This window comes from Hippocampus bargibanti, linkage group LG09, assembly GCF_051943395.1.
Source record: "Hippocampus bargibanti isolate YZ-2025 linkage group LG09, ASM5194339v1, whole genome shotgun sequence".
NCBI classification, from domain to species: Eukaryota; Metazoa; Chordata; class Actinopteri; order Syngnathiformes; family Syngnathidae; genus Hippocampus; species Hippocampus bargibanti.
Window position 1 is genome coordinate 22,348,557 of NC_142742.1, and position 17,325 is coordinate 22,365,881.

A 17,325-nucleotide genomic window follows, 5' to 3' on the forward strand; every position below is an offset into this window, starting at 1 on the left:
ATTAATTAATAGACAGATGACTGAATGAACAGATAAATAAGCCAACAAATAAATGAATAAACAGAGGCTGAACTGGAGTGAATTTGAAGGCGCAAAAGTAAAGTATTTTTTGTTAGATTGGATAAAGTGTTTTCACTAAAATATTTTTGTCTGCGATCGGGACAAATAATTTTGTGATCCGACTTCAGGCGAATACAAAATGGAATGAAAATGTGCGCTCGTGTGTGTGTGTGGGCGCTGATTTGTTGAGAGATAATGTGTGAAATAACAGTGAGAGGAATATTTCAGTGTGTGTAGAGTTCCGCGACCTCTTTTGGAAGCATTGTTAAATAAGGTGGTGGGTAAAATTCATTTATTTTCGTCTGGTTCGGAGTTCGTCGAGTTTCTTGATGAAATGCCAGTTGAGTCGATAGTTGGTACACAGCAAAAACTACTTTATTCAGTAACAATCGAGAGAAACATCTCTAGTTGGAGCTGGACAAAAGAAGAACAACCGCCTGCCTCCTCAGGCTTAGTTTAAAGAATACCGCAACAGTCTGTTGACCAATCAGTTGCGGACAAGTCGATCTTCCATCCAATCGGCTACGGGCAAGTATGTTGGGAGGACCTTAGACTGAAATTTGGAGTTGCCTCTTGCAACAACTATTCAACTAATAAGCTTGATAATGCCATGTAAACTAAATTAAACATGCAATAATCATAATATGTACTAAACTAAAATGGGATAACATAATATATTTACTAATCTAAACGTGAATAACATGTTTACTAATCTAAATCTGAAATAAGATAATATGTTTGCTAATGTGCATAAACACTCTATCATTCCCTCCTGTTGCACATTTAAACATCAGTACATACATTTCCAAATCGGTTTTCATGCATGCACGTCATACTAACTGCACAGGGAACCATTCTTTATATTTTTACTTTACTCATCTAATCTAATCTATCTAACATTATCTAATATTATCTAACCTAATCTAACACCATGGAGAAGGCGAAAAACCTCTATCACAACTTTGCTGCTGTGATATGCAACCTCTCCATTTGTGAGAGTTTTGAATTTTAATGAGGAAAACTCCTTCTCGGCTCTCCGTTTCTTTTTTTGCTTTTGTTTGTTGGAGCAACCACACTCTGGCCATGGTGTACTATTCCTAGCTACAACACAGGGTCCCCTTCACGCATTTGTTGATACAAAACCTTTGCGTAATTCAGCTGAGAATTAGTTATCATATTCATTAGCATTGCTCTTAAGCATAGAATAATACAACCAATGACTAAGAAAATAAGTACAATCACAATTGCGAAAGGGATAAACATTCTGAGCAAAGTCGTATACCAAGGGCCCCCAAAGAGCCCGGCAAAGCTCCACGGTTGATCAAGCCGTCGATCTTTGGCCATGGCGTCTCTGAGATCCCTGATAACAGACAAAGCATCAGTCATGTTTATGGAATTCGCTTCTTCGGGTATGTACGTACAACAAGTGTCACCACCATAGCACAGACGCCCCCTTGTGGGGCTGTCAAAAGGTCCAAAACCATTCTATTTTGCAGCACCATTTGTCTAATTGCTGCAATTTCAGTGTTTTGCATTTCATCTACTTCCAAACTGGCATTTACAAACACTTGAAATCTGTAGTCAATTGTTTCAATTCGTAGCATGTTTTTAGCCACTCCAATTTGTGGAAAAAGAGCTAACATTACCTTACTACCCGTGCTATGGTGTTTGAATTGTTCTGGAACATCAGTTCCCCAGATCGAATCATGGGGCTTAAACGATACTCTTCTTTTCACATGATGGTGCGCTGGACGACTGGTAACGATGAAAGTATTGTCAGTTACAGTAACAGGTGCGCAAATACCGTAGGCTCTCGGAGGAATAATGTCACGTTCCGGCGGCGACAGTGGCAGCTGGCGAGCAGGAACGTGTGGTATTGGCGGTGGATCGCTAAGCAGGACAGAGGCGTGTGTACCGGCAATGGATTTATTAACATAAAGCGCGGGTCCGAAAATACGCGGACCCGGTACAAACTCGTGAAACAAACTCAAAATGACAAACTGACAATGTTAGTGGGTGAGTGGCGGCAATCCACCCAACCACACTAACCAAGAAAAATAAAGTGGCACACGGGGATGCAAAACAACCTACGACGCGGTGCAATCAACAAACGCGTTCGTGGCTAAAATCATTCCTCGGGCGAAGCAAATAATGTACTGGCAACAAGTTCCACGTACTGGCTTGGCACAAGGCAAAGTATCTTCCGACGCTGGTGTAGCATATGTCACACTGCTACAGAATGTTGCGACAGGTCGAAAAGCAGCGGTGACGTCACGACCGCAGGTAGACTAAGATGGTGGCACAATAAACACGTTGACAAAGCAACTCTCCTCCTCTCATTCCTCCGGACACAACATTGGCGACGAAGATGGACTTCTACACAGCTCCCCTCCCCTCGTTTCTCGCGCTCCCCGGTAAGCCACCAGTCCCGTGGTCCCGCTGGTATGACTCGTTTACGACGTATCTGACGGCGACCGGACTAAACGAGGCAAGCGAAGCACGCCGAACGGCTATGCTAATACACAGTTTAGGTAGTGAGGGGCAGCGCATTTTTCGCTCTCTTGGACCCGCGAAGACATATGGGGATTGTGTCACTTTATTGGCCCGACATTTCGCCCCACCTCAGGGCGTGATTGTCCGGCGGATTGCCTTCCGTCAACGACGGCAACGAACAGGCGAGTCAGTGCACCACTACGTGGCCGATTTGAGGTGTTTAGCGGGCCTCTGTAAATTCGGCCGCTTGGAGGAGGAAATGATAAGGGATCAACTAGCGGAGCACACAATTGATCCCAAGCTACGGGAAAAACTACTATTGTCCCCTGACGACCTCCCACTATCGAAGGCTGTGGAGATGGCGTTCCAATTGGAGAACGCAGCACAACTAACGGCTCGGCTTGTGAACCCACTCCCGCATTGGCACAGATTGTTGCTCCAACCTCGCCACTCCCAGAAGCCACCGCCACCTACGACTCCACCTCTACATACGACGGTGCCGAGATAAATGTGGCCAGACGTCAAGGGGCCGATGCACGCATGCCTTGTGCCAACTGTGGGTCAGCCTCGCATCCCACACGTGCGCCCACTTGCAGAGCCACCGGACAACGATGCCAACGCTGCGGGAAGATGAATCATTTCGCAAGGATGTACCGCTCTGCTCCCACCTACACCTACGACCGTACCGAGATAAATGTCGTCAGACATCAACGGGCCAACACACGCAGACCTTGTGCCAACTGTGGGTCTGCCTGGCACCCCACACGTGCGCCAACTTGCAAAGCCATTGGACAGAGATGCCAGCACTGCGGAAGGAGGAACCACTTCGCCAGGATGTGCCGCTCTGCTCCCACGTCAACATACCCACCACGCCGCTCACCAGACCAGCCGAGGCGAACCACCATCCACTGCGTGGGCTCACGCGCCAAGCCATTCAAGTGGTGCACAGTGGAACTGGATGGAGTGAGCTTACCACTCCTGCTCGACACGGCAGCCTCCAGGTCACTGTTGAACGTGTCCACAGTTCGACGGCTATTTCCTCATCTCCAGATCGAGGCCAACGCTGAGGACTTGTTTGGCTATGGCCAAACTAAGATTGGTATGGTGGGCACTGCCACCTTCACAGTGCGCTATGGCTCGAGGACTCTCCCCCCCTTCACCTTCCAAATATCCCGTCATGGCGCCAACCTCTTGGGCTTGGACTTGTTTTGTGCACTCGGCTTTTCTATCTCTGACAATGCGGGTGCCACAATTCACCCCCAGGCCAACGGGGGTGGAGAAAGCGACAACCAAGCAGACGGCCTGCCCTACTCTTCCTCAGCCAGCAGAGGGCCCAACGAGAAGCGCCGGACGAAGCAACGCACACTTACTGTGTCGGACTGGGTCCGCATTCGCCGGCCGTGCTGCTCTCACAATTTGGACTCATTCTGGACAGCACCAGTCCAGATTACCGCCCAACTCGGACCGACCACCTTCTGTCTGGCTGACGGGTCCCGTTGGCATGCCAGCCGCCTAAGGAGAGTGGCGGCACCGACCCCCTCGAACGACTTCTCAGGCAAAAACTACTGACGCCTCGAAGAGCCGTCGTGAACCAGCTGTGCCCGTGGGGCCAGAGCCTCGGCCAGCTCGCGTTCGCCTTGCCCTCGGTATTTGGACAATTATCACCGATTTTGAATGTCCCTAGTCAGTGCTTAGCCTATCGCGTGGCAGAATAACCCACACGGCTAAGCAGGGAAACCGGCAGTCTACCCGGTTTCCCTTGTTACAGAGTGTTTTTGGTTCCTTCAGGGAGGGGAGGGGGGTAAATGTAGCATATGTCACTCTGCTACAGAATGTTGCGACAGGTCGAAAAGCAGCGGTGACGTCACGACCGCAGGTAGACTAAGATGGTGGCACAATAAACACGTTGACAAAGCAACTCTCCTCCTCTCATTCCTCCGGACACAACAGCTGGGTGAGTGCCAGCGTCGGGTTTAAATGTCCACAGTCAATGAGGAGGAAATTGACAGCAGCTGGCGAGCGGCGGGAGCGGAGGCCCCGCCCAGCTGTCAACTGGCTCATGACAAATAAAAGAATATACTTTCCAACCACATAACCACCAAAGATGTGATGATACGGGTAAGATAGTGACATTGGTGTTTAACGGTAGCACATATAAACATCTATCCTCATCTATAAAATCTAAGTTTTGACCTGTACCGTATATTGCAACGCATACTGGTAATCGCAATCCGCTCTCGGTCATAACCTGATTTTCAGTTTCCAAAATAGCATCTAAAATTGGAACAATCTCTCCTCTCGAAGCATTGTGAAGAACCGGAAAATGTTGATCAGGTTTATGCGAAGATATTAACATATACGCAGCTCGAGCCATTTTATCTCCAAATACCTTTGAATGCACGCACTGTTGCGTCATGGAATGAGGCATATACGAACACACGAAACAATTACTTTTCCTATTTTGTTTAGCAATTAGTGTAGCATAACGATACCACGTGTTTGATAACAACGGATTCCAGTCATGTTTTTCTCCTGCAAACGGTTGATATAATGCATCCATGACACCTGAATTTTGGGCTTTTTTTGCCAGGTGTTTCCATCCAGGCTGTCAGTTTGATATGTGGTTTATGCTGAAAAGGCGATGTTGCGACTGGTGATGTCAAAGATGACATGATGCATATAGTTACGGGAAACCCAGTGTGATCATATTGGCTGTCTGTAAAAATCGTCCGTTTTTCCTTCTGCCCATTTACACGCTTCAGTCAATGCAACAATTTCTACTGCTTGTGCTGAATACGTGTTTGGTAATGAGCCATCAGCAATGATTTCAACATCGGTCACAACAGCATAACCGACCCTGTTAGCCCCTGCATCTGACCTAGACGCAGAGCCGTCAACATACAGGTTGATGCTGTCAGGTAAAGGTGTGTCTTTCAAGTCTGGTCGTGGTTTGCAGTTCTCATATATTCTGTCACCACATGAATGTGGTTCTCCGTCAACAGGTAGAGGTACAAGTGTCGCTGGGTTAATGCTATTGCACCTCTCAACAGTTATGTGTGGTTGTTCCAGCAAAGTTGTCATGATAGACAAATGTCATGCTGGTGACAAGAAGGTCATTTTTCTTGCCTGTAATCAATAAGTCAACCGAGTGTGGTACCATCAGCGTTGTGGGATGGAAAAGTACGAGTTCAGCTGACGACTGAACTGCCAACGCTGCGGCACACACTGCTCTAACACATGCTGGAAGAGCTGCAGCCACTGGATCCAGTCTTTTAGAATAAAATGCAACTGGTCTCAGCTTTTGTCCATGCTTTTGTAACAAGACTGAAGTCATGTATTTGTCTTTGCAGTCAACTATTTGAACAAAAGGTTTGTCATAGTCAGGCAAGGCCAAAACACTAGTATTGGCTATCAAATCTTTTAATTCTGTAAAAGCTGTAATGCCCTCTTCAGTCCACTGAATAAAGTCTTTCAGTGCCATTTCGTCTTGGTATATAAGTGTCAATAATGGTTGAGTGACTTGTGCATAATGCGGAATCCAAGTTCTGCAATAATTACACAGTCCCAAAAATGTCATCATCTGTTTTTTCGTCTTCGGTCGGGGAACCTGCAAAATTGCTTGTTTTCTTTTAGTTGTCAATTCTCTTCCCCTTCTTGACAAAAGATGTCCTAGAAAAACAACTTCTTTTTGGCAAAACTGTAACATATCCAAAGAAACTTTGTTACCTGTATTCGCTAAATATTGGAACAAAGCTATTGATACAGTCTTGTTCTCGTTCAGTCGGTGAAGCAATTAAGATGTCGTCAACGTACAAAAGAATCTGAGAAGACTCAGGATGTTTAAAGTCAGCAATACACGAAGACATTTCCTGTGAAAAAAAATTGTAGGGCTATCTGTCAACCATTGTGGCAATCTTGTATATGTATATTTTTTCCCATTAAATGTAAATCCGAACCAATGACGTGAATTTTTGTGCAACGGAATGGAGAAAAAAGCATTGCTCAAATCAATTACTGTAAACCATTTTTTGTCAGGTTTTAAACTGTTCAATAATGTTTGTGGGTCTGGCACACACGGAGCACGTGATTGTATGGATTTATTTATCTGTCGCAAATAATGCACCATTCTCCAAACTCCAGATTCAACTTTTTTAATCCTTTACAGTCGATGGGGTCATATTTGGTAGACTAAAGATAAGTGCTTATAGATCGAAAAAATTAAAGGTAGCAGTTCAAGTTTCGATTGGAACTGATGCAGCACAAGTTACATGTCCCTTTAACACAGGTTATGTGCAGCTATGCCTTTAAGAGCGTCAGTGACATCATCTCCTTCTTGCGCAACACAACGTGCACTCCTGCATCTTCAAAGCTCCTTCTACTTCTCGTCACTGATCAAATATCACGTAAGTATATGTTGTGACGATTTTATGAGCTATTCAGAAGAGGTTTACCTTGATACTGAAATACATAAACTAACGCTAACTTATTTATTACCAAGAAATATTAAAAATAAGTGGTGTCTAAAAGATGGAACATTCGGCGTGCTAACGCTAGTTTCATGATGATATTGTTGATCCTGACTGGGTACCCGATGCAAATAATTCTAAGTGAATGGTGCGTTTTACACTAATAGCTGTACCTCATAGCTTTGCATTCACAATATAGTTATTGAAACGGAGGTCCATATGTTTTTTTTATATCCTAAACAGAAATTAGAAAACTTAAAACATTTTCATCATAATGTCTGGTACAAATTTAACACTTCCTATTTCCAAAAGACCGTGAAACATGGTAGGAGCAGGTACAACACTTACAAGTTTCTGTGAACAAAAAATACAGGAAAAGCTAAAAGTCTATATTTTATTTGGAGCAAATCAAAGACAGCAAAATTACTTCTGAAGGCCTTGAGGACATTAGATTGGCATGTCAAGTAAAATCATCTGAGAGAAAGAATTTGTAATCAGAAAATGTAGAAATGATTGTTTTGAAGAACGTAATAGGTTGCATTTCCACTTGTGTTATATAAGGTTTTGTTCCCACCTAGTGGACAAAATAGTGCATTTCACATTCTCAAATACAGTACTTTGACTTGAAGATAAAGCATCTGAAAGGACTGAAATTCTGTTTGTGATGTAATGTAAGGAAAGAGATGCCCATTTCACGGTAAGATCAGAGCATTGAGATCAAATGGTTAGTTTGGTATAGTTTTTGCTTTTTTGAATGTTGCTGTGCCCATATGTTTTTTTCTAAAATACCCATGTACTGTATATCTTTCCAGATTCTGATGAGAATGAAATAGATGACTATGTTGATGAAGACATTTTGGCATCGGACACAGTCGTGACTGTTGCATTGATGAACTTCTATCACTATTCAAATATTTTCAAAGGATTTTCGATGAAAAAATGATGGATATTATTGTTGAACAGTTAAAATTCTATGCAGTGCACAATAACATCAATAAGCCCCTGTGTCTCGCCAAGGAAGAGCTTGAGAAGTGGGTGGGATTGATATATTGTTTCTCAATCTCAAAATGTCCAAACACTCGGATGCTTTGGGCTTGAAAGCTATCTCCACTAATTGATTATGCTGCAGAATGTACTGTATGTCAAGGGATCGCTTCGAAATTATAAAAAGGAACTTGCATATAGCAGACAACACAAAACCCTTGCACAAAGTAAGGCCAATGATAAAAGTTTCAAGAATTACCCTAGTCACAGCGTTTGTCAATTGATGAACAAATTGTACTCTATGAAGGTAGATTTACACTCGAGCAGTATCTACCAAATAAACCAATGAACTGGGGGTTCAAGTTGTTTGTGTCGGCAGGTTATGATGGCTACATGTATGCATTCCATATACAGGAACGATAGATCCAGTCAGTGACTCCAAGGTTCCCGATCTGAAAGTGACCTCAAATGTTGTGCTCCATTTGGCTCAAAACATCCAACCAGGAAACAATCATCAATTGCATTCTGATAATTGGTTTACATCTATCCCCTTACTCCAACATTTGGCAACAAGAACTGATAGAGTGTTTATGCACATTAGTAAACATATTACGTTATTTCATGTTTATATTAAGTAAACATATGTTTTTTCATGTTTAGCTTAGTATATATTATGAATTGTGCACGTTTAATTTCAGTCTAATTTAGTTAAATAAAACTATCAGTCTTATTAGTACAATAGCCGTGGAAGGAAAAAAGCAACAGCTCCAACTTCAATCTAAGACCCGCCCAACACTGAGTTGCTCGTAACCGATTGGACGGGAAAGGTCGACTTGTTCGCAACTGATTGGACAACAGATCGCCACTCTGTACGTTTAAAAACTTGTCAAAGCGGGAGCTCTTGCTCTTGCTTTTCTCTTGCTTTCTTTGTGCTCTTGTGCTCATGTCTTCGTCCCACCGAGAGGAGAAGTGCTTTCTCTGCCTCATTGGAATAAAGTAGATGTTTGTCCACCATCTATTGTACTTGCTGATATTTTTATCAAGTGAACTCCAGACAATGCGCGAACCAGGAAAGACAAACGAAGTTTTAATCGGACATTAATTGGTGCCGAAAAACCCGTGCTACGTCGACCAGCCTTTGCTCGAGGACCACAACCTGGGTGACCAGTCAAAGCGAGACGGGAGCTAAAGAAGCTCTTGGCGATTGACCCGTTTTATGATTTTTCGACGGGAGACCCGCATTGAGATGCGCGTCAAATCTGCGCTTTGATTGGGGCGACCTACGGAAGAAACGAAGTTTTTTTTTCGTTCTTCACTAAAGCCTGTTCGCGGAAAATCCTCCACGCGAGAGACAGAAGGAATCACAACTTTCTGGTGGCAGTTGTGCTCCTCGCGTTCTGGCTGAAGGACTACACGGCAGCATTCAAAAGTTCACTAAGTAAGTAGCGCGCTAGCTAGCAGCCATTGTTTGAATGCATTGTGAGACCTCCTGGCCAGAGAGTCTCTTTTCCACTTGACTCACGTACGGACCGGTGTGAAGCGATTTTCGTTAGGCAAGGTGGCCAAATGAGAATACGTGTGCCGGTGGAGGAGTGCATATTAAGGTGCACGCAATATCCACACGCCGAAATGTGAATCGGAAGTTTTCCAGCGAAAGAATATTGTTCACAAGGTGGTGATAGCTGGGATTCAGTTTGTGTGGTGGACCGCTTTTAGTCTGTAGAGCGGAAGTGTTTTAGGGCAGCTGCTATTGTACTGAGTCGAGAGGAAAGAAATAAGATCAAAAATACATTTTTAACTTGGTTTGTCTATGCTAGCATCGTGGCTCAGAGAAAGTTCTTTGTCTCGGAGAGAAGAAAGGGTGGGGGCGAAGTCATTTGAGCCGTTGGTGTGTGTGTGTGTGTGTGTGTGTGTGTGTGTGCGTGTGTGCGTAAGAGCATTCCTTGTGTGTGTGCGTGAACGCGCATCCTGGCTGAGGACTGGCGCGAATCACGCCCTTTGTTCTTGGGTTTGAATCAACATCGCGAGGTGTGCTTCCTTTCTTGTGATAGCTAAAGAAGGAATTTGTTGTTGCAATCGTGAAAATGGGTGCTATTTTTTCTAAAAAGACCCCAATTCATAGGGACGTAGAGTTTATGTCCAAAAAGTTCCCAGGTAGCGAACTTTATTGCAAGAAGTGGATGGACTGTAGTACGTTCTCTGGTGCATTACAGCTACGACCCTTGACGGAAGTTTTGTTTCTATTGAAACTTCAGGAAGCATCCGCGATGAAAAAATCTCTTGGAAAGATACGTGCCGAGATAATTGCCTGCGAAGCTTGGATTGCGCAAGCAAAAATCAGAGAGAGAGAAATGGAAGCCAAACGGATGAAAAAAGAGGAGAAAGCGATAGTTGCAATGTCTTCCAAAGTGAGCTCTGACGATGAAACTGTGGCTTCGTCTGTTGCACGTCCCAATGAAAAGTTGGTGGAAAATGGAGAGCAGCCATTGTTTCAATCCCCAGGGCTCCCCCACGGGAGGCGAGGGGGAGAGGCGGGGGGCTGCCCCAAGCAACCCCCCTCCTACCACTCCTTCTACCCATCCTCCACGGAGCTGAAGAAGGGGGAGGACGCCATTTGTTCAACCCCTGTGGGGCGGGTGGGCCCCCCTGCGTGGGCCCCCCAGGTGATGACTCCAAATGTCTGTTGGGCAGACCAGCAGAATGGAGCGCTTATGACCCCTACTGGAGGAATACGAGGATTACAACCTGAGATGGCAAATCAGATTGCCGCTGATTGTGTCTCTTCGCGTACGAGGAGCAAAGCAAATTGTTCTGGACAATTGTATCCGTTTGAAGAGTTGAATGGAATTGAAATGAATAATGGAAGCGACTGTGACGCTTTGCCACTGATTCAGGTAGCAAATCCTAATTCTTCAAGCATACATGATCAAACTATCTTGGTTTATCGGCCATGGGGCGACAGTGATGTTGCAGAGGCGTGTAAAGGACTAGGTGATGTTGTTGAAAATGCAGAAAGTTGGACTGAGAATTTTGAGGAATTATGTGCTTCTTATCAGTTGAATGGACAAGAAACACTTAAGGTTTTCAGGAGATGCTTGGGACATCATTGGAATCGGGTGAAAGGTGACTTCACTGGGAAAACATCGATGGGAACAAATATGACGTACGAGGAAGCGTCAACCCAACGAAGATTGGTTTGTGAAAACATCCGAACATTATGGAAGAAAACACCAAACTTTGGCTTGATTCAGAATTGTAGACAGTTACGTGGGGAAGATATTAACATTTTTCGGGGACGCTTGGAAAATGTTTTTCGAAACCACTGCTGTATTCCTGAATCTGCTGATGAGAATTCTATATATGTCAACCAATTCAAGCAAACATTTTTGCAGAATTTGACGCCGGAAATTGGAGATTTCATTCGCAAACATTATGTCCAACACCGGACTGGAAGGTTGGTTGATCTCATGGAATGGGCAATCCACGCCCAAGAAGTGGTGAGAAAAAAGTGGGGAAATGGTGCAGATTCGCCGATGGAACATGTGATGGCATCTACCATGGGTAACATAATGGAGAACGTGTTATACCAGGATCGGATGAAGAGACGGGTGCCGCACAATGATCGATGCTACAGTTGTGGCAGTGTAGGGCATATGGCTCGCCACTGCAAAAAGAAACCTATACCGAAAAGGAAACATGGGAAATCTTACAGACCTCCACCATATAATACGCGATATGGTGAAGGACATAAAACAAAACATTCAGATTGACGTGAGGAACCCCATTTCAACACTGATGACAACAGTCACAACAGTGAGGAATGGGAATCAATAAAACCAGTTGAAATCTTGGATTTGACTAATGTGTTTGCCTTAACCTTACCGGAAAACGAAAAACCTTATTATTGGCTAAAAATCGGGAAAAAGGATGTCAAATTTCTTTGCGATAGTGGTGCATGCAGATCAGTGTTAAGAGACACCATTCCAGGTGTCACTCCGAGCCGACAACAAATTTCTGTGGTATCTGCAGATGGGAAAGTGACATTGTTACCGATTTCCAAACCAATAAAAATTTTAGATGAGGGACTAACTCCATACAAGGTCACTATGGTCTTGAGTGGAGAGTGTCCTATAAATTTGTTGGGGAGAGACCTGTTACAAAAATTGCAAATAGCGTTAATACCAACAGAAGAAGGGTATAAACCCAAAAAAGTGAATTTTCTGGAGTCCTTCGTAGTTGACGCTATGGGGGACCCAGTAAAGGTCGATTCACTAGAATTATGACTGATGGCCACTTTAGGGGCGGAGGACTTTCCAGACGTCCCTGCCACCCTTTGGTCATCGGGAAAAACTGATGTGGGCTTACTTAAAACAGCGAAACCAGTTGAAGTATTGCCTAAAACGACTTATCGACCAAGACTTAAACAATATCCATTAAAACAGGACGCTATTATTGGCATCACCCCTGTAATACGGGATATGGTGAAAGCTGGTATTTTGATTGAAGACCCAACTTGTGAATGTAATACACCGATATTTCCTGTTAAAAAAGTGGAATCTGGAGTTTGGAGAATGGTGCATGATTTACGACAGGTAAATAAATCCATACAATCACGTGCTCCGTGTGTGCCAGACCCGCACACATTATTGAACAGTTTAAAACCTGACAAAAAATGGTTTACAGTGATTGATTTGAGCAATGCCTTTTTCTCCATTCCATTACACAAAAATTCACGTCATTGGTTCGGATTTACATTTAATGGGAAAAAATATACATATACAAGATTACCACAAGGGTTTACAGATAGTCCTACAATTTTTTCACAGGAAATGTCTTCGTGTATTGCTGATTTTAAACATCCTGAATCTTCTCAGATTCTTTTGTATGTTGACGACATCTTAATTGCTTCACCGACTGAAGATGAGAACAAGACTGTATCAATAGCTTTGTTCCAGTATTTAGCGAATACAGGTAACAAAGCTTCTTTGGATAAATTGCAGTTCTGTCAACAAGAAGTAGTTTTCTTAGGACATCTTTTGTCAAGAAAGGGAAGAGAGTTGACAACTAAGAGAAAACAGACAATTTTGCAGGTTCCTCGACCTAAGACGAAAAAACAGATGATGACGTTTTTGGGACTGTGCAATTATTGCAGAACTTGGATTCCGCATTATGCACAAGTTACCCAACCATTATTGACACTTATATACCAAGACGAAATGGCACTGAAAGACTCTATTCAGTGGACCGAGGAGGGCAGTAAAGCATTTACAGAATTAAAAAATTTGATAGCAAACACTAGCGTCTTAGCTTTACCTGACTATGACAAACCTTTTGTTCAAACAGTTGACTGCAAAGACAAATACATGACTTCAGTCCTGTTACAAAAGCATGGACAAAAGCTGAGACCAGTTGCATTTTATTCTAAAAGAATAATTCAGATCCAGGCGCTTTGTTGGCAAAATGGTTGTGTGAAATGTTGTACAACAACAAAGAGGTCCACAGCACGTGTACTGCCGCAGTCCTGTGTTCCCTTTGCAGGAACAGAGAGGCTGCTGGGCTCCCCGAAGGCGCTGATCAAGGTCTGCACCAAAGTCGGAGGGGCCATTCACCGTGCTGATAACCACGCCAACTGCCATCAAAATCGCCGAGAGGTCCACCTGGGTGCATCAAAGCCACTGCAAAATCGTTCACCAACCAGATCCGGAGCAGGTGGAAGAGAGACGGAGCCAAACCACTCAATAGCCATGGGTTTGGTCCACATCATCTTGCTGTATGAATTAGTGGAGGCAATCCAGATGACGCACGTAAAGCCTCCCATTCCATCAGCCTGCCAAACTCCACCATTGCAACCAACGATGACAGAAAAGTGCCCTAGCATGGCACATCCTGTAGCCTGCTTGCCACTACAAGATGCAGGAATCATCTCATTTCCTCTTAACATCCTCAGGAACGAAGCACGACAAACGGGAAGTGATTACCCTCATGGTCCTTGGTACGCTCGTATCAAGTCAGGGAAGACTTGGACCACTGGTTGGGACTCAGTTGTGGTCCATTCTGAGCCCAAAACAAAATGGGTTCAAAATAGCTGTGCCCAAGAAGCAAAACGAATTGTCAGAAAGATAACTCAAGGGAACTGGTTAGGAACTGGAACTGGCACAATGACAGATATCCAACTCGTTATCGTAACCCACAAGGTTGCGGGATGCATGGACTTGAGACTCTGTCCTGATTTTCGTGAACATCACACTGGTTTTCCTGTAACTGTATGCATGTTGTCATCTTTGACAACACCAGTCGTGACATCGCCTTTCCAGCGCAAACCGCACATCAAACCGACAGCCTGGATGGAAACACCTGACAAAAAAGCCCAAAATTCAGATGTCATGGACGCATTATATCAACCATTTGCAGGAGAAAAACATGACTGGAATCCGTTGTTATCAAACACGTGGTATCGTTATGCTACATTAATTGCTAAACAAAATAGGAAAAGTAATTGCTTTGTTTGTTCTTTTATGCCACATTCTGTAACGCAACAAAGAGTGCATTCAAAGGTATTTGGAGATAAAATGGCTCGAGCTGCGTATATGTTAATATCTTCGCATAAACCTGATCAACATTTTCCAGTTCTTCGCAATGCTTCGAGAGGAGAGATTGTTCCAAGTTTGGATACCATTTTGGAAACTGAAAATCAGGTTATGACCGAGAGCGGATTGCGATTACCAGTATGCGTTGCAATGTACGGTACAGGTCAAAATCTAGGTTTTATAGATGAGAATAGATGTTTATACGTGCTACCGTTAAACACCAATGTCACCATTTTACCTGTATCTTCACATCTTTGGTGGTTATGTGGTTGGAAAGTATATTCTTTTATTCCTCCGAAAGCCTACGGTATGTGCGCACCTGTTACTGTGACTGACAATACTTTCATCATTACCAGTCGTCCAGCACACCATCATGTGAAAAGAAGAGTGTCGTTTAAGCCCCACGATTCGATCTGGGGAACTGATGTTCCAGAACAATTCAAACACCATAGCACGGGAAGTAAGGTAATGTTAGCTCTTTTTCCACAAATTGGAGTAGCTAAAAACATGCTACGAATTGAAACAATTGACTACAGGTTTCAAGTGTTTGTAAATGCCAGTTTGGAAGTAGATGAAATGCAAAACACTGAAATTGCAGCAATTAGACAAATGGTGCTGCAAAATAGAATGGTTTTGGACCTTTTGACCGCGCCACAAGGGGGCGTCTGTGCTATGGTGGGTGATACTTGTTGTACGTACATACCCGAAGAAGCGAATTCCATAAACATGACTGATGCTCTGTCTGTTGTCATGGATCTCAGAGATGCCATGGCCAAAGATCACCGGCCTGATCAACCGTGGATCTTTGACGGGCTCTTTGGGGGCTCTTGGTATAAGACTTTGCTCAGACTGTTTATCCCATTCGCAATTGTGATTGTACTTATTTTCTTAGTCATTGGTTGTATTATTCCATGCTTAAGAACAATGCTAATGAATATGATAACTAATTCCCAGGTGAATTACGCAAAGGTTTTGTATCAACAAATGCGTGAAGGGGACCCAGTGTTGTAGCTAGGGATAGTACACCATGGCCAGAGAGTGGTTGCTCCAAAGAACAAAAGCAAAAAAAGAAAACGGAGAGCCGAGAAGGAGTTTTCCTCATTAAAAACCCTCAAAAATTGAGAGGTTATATATCACAGCAGCAAAATTGTGATAGAGGTTTTTCGCCTTCTCCATGGTAAGTTAAATAATATTAGACGTTGGATAGATGAGATTAGAATGTTTCCCTGTGCAATTAGTATGACGTGCATGCATGAAATCTTTTGGAAATGTATGAACTGATGTTTAAATGTACAACAGGAGGGAATGATAGAGTGTTTATGCACATTAGTAAACATATTACGTTATTTCATGTTTATATTAAGTAAACATATGTTTTTTCATGTTTAGCTTAGTATATATTATGAATTGTGCACGTTTAATTTCAGTCTAATTTAGTTAAATAAAACTATCAGTCTTATTAGTACAATAGCCGTGGAAGGAAAAAAGCAACAGCTCCAACTTCAATCTAAGACCCGCCCAACACTGAGTTGCTCGTAACCGATTGGACGGGAAAGGTCGACTTGTTCGCAACTGATTGGACAACAGATCGCCACTCTGTACGTTTAAAAACTTGTCAAAGCGGGAGCTCTTGCTCTTGCTTTTCTCTTGCTTTCTTTGTGCTCTTGTGCTCATGTCTTCGTCCCACCGAGAGGAGAAGTGCTTTCTCTGCCTCATTGGAATAAAGTAGATGTTTGTCCACCATCTATTGTACTTGCTGATATTTTTATCAAGTGAACTCCAGACAATGCGCGAACCAGGAAAGACAAACGAAGTTTTAATCGGACAAGAACAATCTGGTGTTGTGGCACAGTGAGGCTCAATCGATTGTTCAGCTGAACCACAGCTAAAAGACATTGAGGTTCTTTTCCCGCTGATGATACAGTATTCGGTTTGACAACATAGCTCATGTTCCATATATTACAAAGAACTGCAACAGGTGCAAGCATGGCACATGCTCGGTGAAAACTAATATTTACAGCAAAAAAATGAAAGATAAATCTTTGTTTGAATCATCACAAGAACTGCTTTGCATTATTCCATGGTTATTAGCTAATTTTCTTTATCTGTAGAGGAACTATGTATTTTTATGTAAATATTTTATGTAAATTATGTATGTATTTTATGTAAATATTTATGTATTTTATTATTTTAATAAAAATATGTCATATGGGTAAAAGTCTAGTCTTTGAAGTTGCAATTGACATATGTTCCCAAAAAGGCACCCTCTCAACATAGGCCTTTCATGATGATTGGGCCAAATTAGGAACAAATTTTCTTAGGCTCAAAATTTCTACATTATTGAAAAATAATAAAAAAGGAAGCTACTAGTATGTTATTATATCCATCAGTGACCATAAAAACTGAACAGATTTTTTTTCTAATTAGAACATAATTCAGGCAGTAAAGGGTTAACAGGAAATATCGGTGTATTACATTCACAAGTTGAGTCTTCAATCAAAGTACCAGCCTTCACCATATCCCGTATTACAGGAGTGATGCCAATAATAGCATCCTGTTTTAATGGATATTGTTTAAGTCTTGGTCGATAAGTCGTTTTAGGCAATACTTCAACTGGTTTTGCTGTTTTAAGTAAGCCCACATCTGTTTTTCCCGATGACCAAAGGGTGGCAGGGACGTCTGGAAAGTCCTCTGCCCCTCGTGTGGCCATTAGTCATAATTCTAATGAATCAACC

The 17,325-nt window shown here is 43.0% G+C and overlaps 1 long non-coding RNA gene across 1 annotated transcript; it reads left to right on the plus strand.

The window, feature by feature from the left end:
* The first annotated feature begins 6,846 nt into the window (after positions 1–6,846).
* Positions 6,847–16,333, plus strand: LOC148893976 (uncharacterized). The gene is made up of 2 exons (XR_016116049.1): positions 6,847–6,956; positions 7,832–16,333. It is a non-coding gene; the product is annotated as an uncharacterized LOC148893976 (long non-coding RNA).
* Positions 16,334–17,325: the final 992 nt, after the last annotated feature.